The sequence below is a fragment of the Nycticebus coucang genome, chromosome 13 (genome assembly GCF_027406575.1).
Source record: "Nycticebus coucang isolate mNycCou1 chromosome 13, mNycCou1.pri, whole genome shotgun sequence".
Classification (NCBI taxonomy): domain Eukaryota; kingdom Metazoa; phylum Chordata; class Mammalia; order Primates; family Lorisidae; genus Nycticebus; species Nycticebus coucang.
The window spans coordinates 47,892,642-47,899,860 of NC_069792.1; the positions used below are offsets into that span (position 1 = coordinate 47,892,642).

At 43.1% G+C, this 7,219-nt stretch overlaps 1 pseudogene; it reads left to right on the forward strand.

Annotated features, from left to right (window-relative positions):
- The first annotated feature begins 2,449 nt into the window (after positions 1–2,449).
- LOC128563372 (centrosomal protein of 120 kDa-like) lies at positions 2,450–4,477 on the forward strand (annotated as a pseudogene).
- Positions 4,478–7,219: the final 2,742 nt, after the last annotated feature.

The window sequence follows — 7,219 nt, forward strand, 5'->3', positions numbered from 1 at the left end:
GCGGTAAGACAGGATTTACTTACAGAAAAGAATCCAAAAACACCAAAGAGAAAACCTGGTAGAGAAAGAAAACTCAAGTCGGGGGAGAAAAGCTCTCTCCTGGGCTCTTTGTCCAGTGGCATATATAGTCTCATGGGTTCCTTGTAGTTATATGAGGCCTGGAAATGAATGGATACAGTCCTTTCCGTGGGGCAAGATGAATGAATGGACACAGTCCATTCATGGAATTGAGGCCTAGGAAACTTACATGAAATTTACCTAGGCATAGGAAATGGGGGTTCCCTGTTCAGTCTTAAGTGCAAGGGGAAGAAGACACCAAGTCCCCTTCAGGGCCCCGCTGGCTACTAGAGCCTCTGGTGGAGGTGGGATGGGCTGGGTGGCTACCTACCCTCCAGCCAGCTGGTTCCTCTGCTGGCTACCCAGCACCAACTCACCAGGGCTGAGGTGGCAGGCCCTCCAGCTCAGCTTGGCTGAGCTGGCTGGGGTGCCACCTGTCCTGTATCAGACTCAATATTTGATAGTGAGATCACCATACAGCTGCAGGTGGATATAACCCTTGACTCCAGAGACAATGTTGAAAGAACAATTAAGGTCTTGATAAAGATCAATTAGCTCCAACCAGTTTCCACACCTTGGACTTTTTTAGACCAAGAACTGGTTGAACTGTGAAACCTTTAGACTGTAGCATTGCATTTCTTGATCGGTATATCTGCCTTTCTAGGTCATGTCTTTCCTCCAAATACAACTAAGCTTAGCTCTCAAGATGTTTGTCTCTTGCCCAGAATTTGCCCATCTGACTTCACTTTCTTCCTTATGACCTAGCCTACACCCTATTCCTTCATATTATCAGCAGCATCTCTGGCTCCAGCCCTCCAGTCTTTCTTGCTCTTAGAATAACCAGGATACGGAACAGCGATAGGGAACCTCACACAGCCATGGGTTTGGCATCCAAAGGAACACATGCCATGATGCCCGACAATCCTTTCATTCCCCCCATTCAGCTTGCTTTCCCTTTTGCTCAGTAGTTATTTGAAATAGTTACCTCCCTCCTGAAACTTCTTACCTCCAAACAGCTCCTTCTCTCTCGGCAGAAGATGTTGCTTATGCCAGTAAGAAAAATCAAGGCCATCAAGTGGGCACTATAATATCTATGAGAAAAGAGGTCTGTCTTGCTTGGAGGTCTAGTCTCAGAGCAAAGCACAATGCCACGCACTTGGTAGGGGCTTTGTAAGTATTTGCTGAATGAAGGAAGGAGCAACTTTTATCATCAAAGACAGTAGGATGGCCCTGTACTAGCCTATCTTGTTGGCCCACAGTGAAAGCTCTTCTCTTCGTGATGTTACCCGTATTCACACGTCCCTGCTGTGTTGAACTCAGGCTCGATCACAGAGTTGCTCTGGCCATGAAATGTGGGATGGCGTGCCTCCGTTCCCAGCAGCAGCTTTAAGAGCTCATTCAGGGTTTGCCCTTCTTGCTTTTCCTTCTGTGGTGCTCTAGATAGGAGCTGATGCACAGCTGCAATCCTGACATGTGGACAACATGGAACTGAGTCAGAGTCAACTGGCCCAGGATGTGTGATGTGAGTGAGAAATAAACCTTTGTTGTCATGAGCCCCAGAGATTTGGGGGGGGAGGATTGTGGCCTCACTATAACCTGTTTACTCTTGACAGATTCAGGCCTCCATTTATGATATATGTATTTTTTCCAAGCTCAGGGAGGAGATGTCCCTCCTGCCTCGGGCTAATCTCCCCCAACCCTACCAGTCTCTTTGGATCCCCTTCCTCAGTTGTCACCCCTCTTTCTTCTGAACTTTCAAGCACTCTGTTTCTGTTAACATTTGAATCTTTGCCATCTTAAAAAATAAACTTTATAGGCTGGGCGTGGTGGCTCATGTCTGTAATCCTAGCATTCTGGGAGGCTGAGGCAGGTGGATTGTCTGAGCTCACAGGTTCGAGATCAGCCTGAGCCAGAGCGAGATCCCCATCTCTAAAAATAGCTGGGCCTTGTAGCAGGTGCCGGTAGTCCCAGCTACTTGGGAAGCTGAGGCAAGAGAATTGCTTGAGCCCAAGAGTTTGAGGTTGCTGTGAGCCCCCACTTTACTGGGGGCAACAAAGTGAGACTCTGTCTCAATAAACAAACAAACGAACGAACAAACTGTTTTTTAGACTTCTCCAGTTATCACAACTTCTGTCTCCTTTTCTAGAGTCTCTACTCTCTTTCCTCATCTTACCTTCACTGGTCTGTGTGGCACTGACCCTTTGGCCATACAAGTTGGCAGACCCAATGGTTATGTTTCACAGATATTGGCTTGTACTCCAGGAAAAAGAAAAACAGTTTGTCGTCTTTGCTTCTTTTAAACACTATTATTCTTGTTTTCTCTTCTAAAAGAGACTCACTCGGGCCCCACTTCCCCCCAGCAGACCCGGCCACCGGGCCGCGGCGACCACGCTCTCCAAGTCCGGCCAACTGCTCCTCGTTGTGTCCATCCTGGAAGGTCGCCATTTCCCCAAACATCCAAAGCATATGCTTGTAGTAGAAGCAAAGTTTGATGGAGAACAGTTGGCTACTGATCCTGTGAACCATACTGACCAGCCAGAATGTGCTACTGAGTTAGCCTGGGAAATTGACAGGAAAGCGCTTCATCGGCACAGGCTACAGCGTACTCCTATAAAACTCCAGTGTTTTGCCTTAGATCCTTTATCTTCAGCCAAGGAAACTATAGGTTACATTGTTTTGGACCTAAGAACTGCTCAAGAAACAAAACAGGCACTGAAATGGTACCAGTTGCTGAGTAATAAATATACCAAGTTCAAGTCTGAAATACAGATAAACATTGCTTTGGAAACAGACACAAAGGCACCAGTGGATAGTTTTAAAGCGAAAGGGGCCCCCCCTCGAGATGGAAAAATATCTGCCAGCCTGTCTGGACTTGACCCCAGGGACATTGTGGCCGTGCTGAATGAGGAGGGAGGCGACCATAAGATTGGACCAGCAGAGTATTGTACTGACTCCTTCATTATGTCGGTTACCATCGCATTTGCCACCCAGTGGGAGCAGTTAATTCCATGTACTATGAAACTTCCAGAAAGACAGCCTGAATTTTTCTTTTACTACTCTTTACTGGGAAATGATGCTACAAATGAACCATTCAATGATTTGATCAACCCAAACTTTGAGCCAGAAAGAGCGTCTGTTCGCATACGTAGCAATGTAGAAGTTCTTCATGTTTACCTGGCTCTTCAGTCTAAACTACAGATCCATCTCTGCTGTGGAGACCAGTCACTTGGCAGTGCAGAAATACCTTTAACTGGATTATTGAAAAAGGGCAGTACAGAGATCAACCACCACCCAGTCATAGTCAAGGGTGCTTTTACCCTTGACCCTCCAAACAGAGCCAAACAAACACTTGCACCTATTCTTGTGGAGCTGGCCCTGACTGTGGGAATGTCTGTGGCTCTGCAGAGGGAGGGCATAGACTCCCAGTCTTTAATTGAATTAAAGACCCAGAATGAACATGAGACAGAGCATTCAAAGAAGAGAGTTTTAACTCCCATAAAGGAGAAGACAATTACTGAGCCAAAATCATCAAGCATCCCCTGTTCTGCCTCACAACCAGTCACCTCCAACAAAAGATGATGCCACAGAAAGTGAAGTGGAAAGCTTACAGTATGATAAGGACGCCAAACAGAATGCAAAAATCAATTCTTCTGTACCTGCTTCACTGGCCCAGCCAGTGACTACATCCCATGTTTCACAAACAGCTTCAGGACAGAAGATTACTGTTCCAGCAACATCACATCATTTTTGCTTTTCAATAGACTTAAGGAGTATCCATAAATTGGAAGTTGATTAGTTTTCCAATCAACTGTATATTAAGGTATTCATATTGCTTCTTTGGAAGTGCAGCTCCTATTATGACTAATCCTCTGGTAGAAGTTTGGAAAAACATGGAGGTTTTTCTTCACCAGTCTTACTGTGCATTTGATTTTGCAACTATGCCACATCAGCTACAGGATACCTTCTTAAGGATTCCCTTGCTGGTTGAATTGTGGCATAAGGATAAAATGAGTAAAGATTTACTTCTGGGAATTGCGAGAATCCAGCTTTCTAACATCTTGTCTTCAGAAAAAACTCGTTTTTTAGGTTCTAATGGTGAACAGCGTTGGCATCAAACTTACAGTGAAAGTGTGCCTGTGATAGAGCACAAGGATCAAATAACAGGATAGTAGATCTTTCTTACACAGTGACGCTAGAAGATTATGGACTGGTAAAAATGCGTGAGATCTTTGTCTCTGATTCTTTTCAGAGCGTACCTTCTGTACAAGAGAAGCCAGCTTCTCTTCCCCCAGCACCTTGCCCTTCAGAGATCCAGACAGAGCCTCGGGAAACTTTAGAATACAAAGCAGCACTTGAACTAGAAATGTGGAAGGAGATGAAAGAAGACATTTTTGAAAATCAGGTTACTAAAGTTACTTAAAACCATCTATTTTGTTTACTTAGCATCTTCATCCTTCACGGCAGGGTTTTCTGTGTTCCATGGGTACCCTATCTAGTTTCTTTGAATGTCAACAATATGTAACTTTTTTTCTCTTTTTAATTTTTTTTTTATTGTTAAATCGTAGCTGTGTACATTTGTGCAATCAAGGGGTACAACATGCTGGTTTCATAAACAATCTGAAATATTCTCATCAAACTGTTCAACATAGCCTTCATGGCATTTTCTTAGTTATTGTATGTAGACATTTGTATTCTGCATTTAGTAAGTTTCGCCTGTACCCATTCTGAGATGCACCGCGGGTGGGGCCCCATCCATTACCCTCCCTCCACCCTGACTTTCCCCCTCCCTTCCCCTCCCTTGGCCCTTTCCCCATAGTCTTGTGCTATAGTTGGGTTATAGCCTTCATATGAAAGCTATAAATTAGCTTCATAGTAGGGCTGAGTACATTGGATACTTTTTCTTCCATTCTTGAGATACTTTGCTAAGAAGAATATGTTCCAGCTCCATCCATGTAAGCATGAAAGAGGTAAAGTCTCCATCTTTCTTTAAGGCTGCATAATATTCCATGGTATACATGTACCACAATTTGCTAGTCCATTCGTGGGTCGATGGGCACTTGGGCTTCTTCCATGACTTAGCAATTGTGAATTAGGCTGCAATAAACATTCTGGTACAGAAAAAAAAAACAAAACAAAACACTATTCTTCTTGTTTTCTCTTCTAAAACCAGGGCAAGAGAACATTTTCTCTAAAGGGAAATTTTCTCTATTATTTCATAGTTCTAACTATTTTCTTTATTATTTCGTAGTTCTTTCTGCCGTGGAGCTTGGCTATTATTTACCTCAAAATTTATCTTCCTAAACACATAAGGTGAAGTTCTAGGTCTAGGCTAGGTACATCTTTCTTTCTCGATGTTGTATTTATTATTCGCCTAGAGCATCTGTTAATATCGGGGGCTAGAGGATGTTGTATATGCCATCTTTGTATAAAGGTATTAATCATACTGTTCTGGGTCCAACAATCAGTCCCAAAAATCTTTTCTCCACTTTTCATAGGATGCTGAAGGACTCCTCATGCAAAGAGGAATGAAGAATCCCTGCCCTGAAATTCAGACTTTTATAATTGGACACATGGACTGGATTCCCCACAGATATCATGGTATAAGCTACTTGTAGAAAAATTTATCTGCTCTTGAAAGTCATCCAAACTCAGTAAGAATGAAAATGAGCACTACCCTGGAAACTGAGCAGCATCTCTATGCAGAATGTTTAATTAAAATCATTCAATATAATTAAGGTCCGTGGCTCTTGCCAAGGCTTTTTGAATGTTCTATTGAACCATACCTGTGGTACTACAGACATTCACATAATAAATCATCATCCTAGATTTTCTTTTGTTTCCCCAGGTCATACTAGCTTTGTAATAAAAAAGTGTGAAAGAAACAAAATGGTTTAGGACTTCAAATTCTCTCTTCTTCCAAAATCTCCCTAATCCTCCCTACCCCATGTCTCTGAGAGACTCATTTCAACACACTGATTGCTCTGGGACCTTGGGATCATTCTCACTGTTCTTTACTCTGATGCAGGGTGGGCTCCTCTGGCATGTCTGGCCTCTTTCCACAGCCACATGTACGACAGCTGTGCTCAATCTATCATTTCTGTCATTTGTAAATTGTAGTGCTGGGTAAGGCTGTTAGCAGGTTGGTGATTGTAACTGGTGATACACCATTTAAAAGAATTCTGGCTTTCATGGTTCTCTCACTGAGATACTTAGGACAACTTTCTAAAAGCTTCCCTAGAGGATATTTCAATGGTAACATCTGTTTGAATAAAAAGATCTCTCCTCACTTTTCTCAGGACACTTTTGGTTGCAAGTAACACAATAGCCTATTAAATGTGGTTAAGGAATAGGGGTTTAATTTCATCCACTGCAGGAAATCTTGAGAAAGGCTTTCTTATGGTGGATTCAATAACTCTAAAATATCAGGATTTCTGGCTCTTTCCCTTTTTTCTCCTCTTTTACCCTTATATCGAATGTTTGCTTATGCATGGGTGCAAGATGGTTGCCATAGCTCTAAGTATCCCAACTGCATGCAAAAACACACAAAAGTAAGAAGGGAAAATGGTATTTTGTTTTGTGTAGATTTCTTTTCCACAAGCCTCTAGCAGACTTCCCTTGGGCCCTGCTGGCCAGAGCTGGACACATGCCCAGGCCATAGCTGCAAGGGAGGCTAAAAAGGGAGAGGAAGCTGGCATATTCACTCTCTACAATGGGTAGAAAGTTCTGGCAACAAGGAACAAGGGGTTTGGGAATGGCCATTGCATGGGCAACAACAGGGGTCACCATATCATTGCCAACTAGGAGCCCCAACACCGCAGATGTGTCTTGCCTCACAGTGATGTTGAATAGACAAGTCAGTAAGGGTGCTTTACTGTGCAAGGCAGCCAGCCAATACGAGGGGAAGAAAGATGACTTTGTGTCCTAGTTGTGCCCTGTTTCTTGGGAAAGAACTGAGAGTACTTAAAACCTTGTTGCTACTATAATTTGCAACCAGAGCATTTCTTTAGCAGGAGATTTTCTGACACCTTTTAAATTTCTCCTGGGTTTTTTCTTTAATCTAGTGAAGTTATTTCTCTCTCTCTCTTTAGAAGTTTGATTACCTATATTTTCCAGCAAGATTATTCATTTCCTAGAAATATTGGCCTTTAGTAATCCTCTGAAG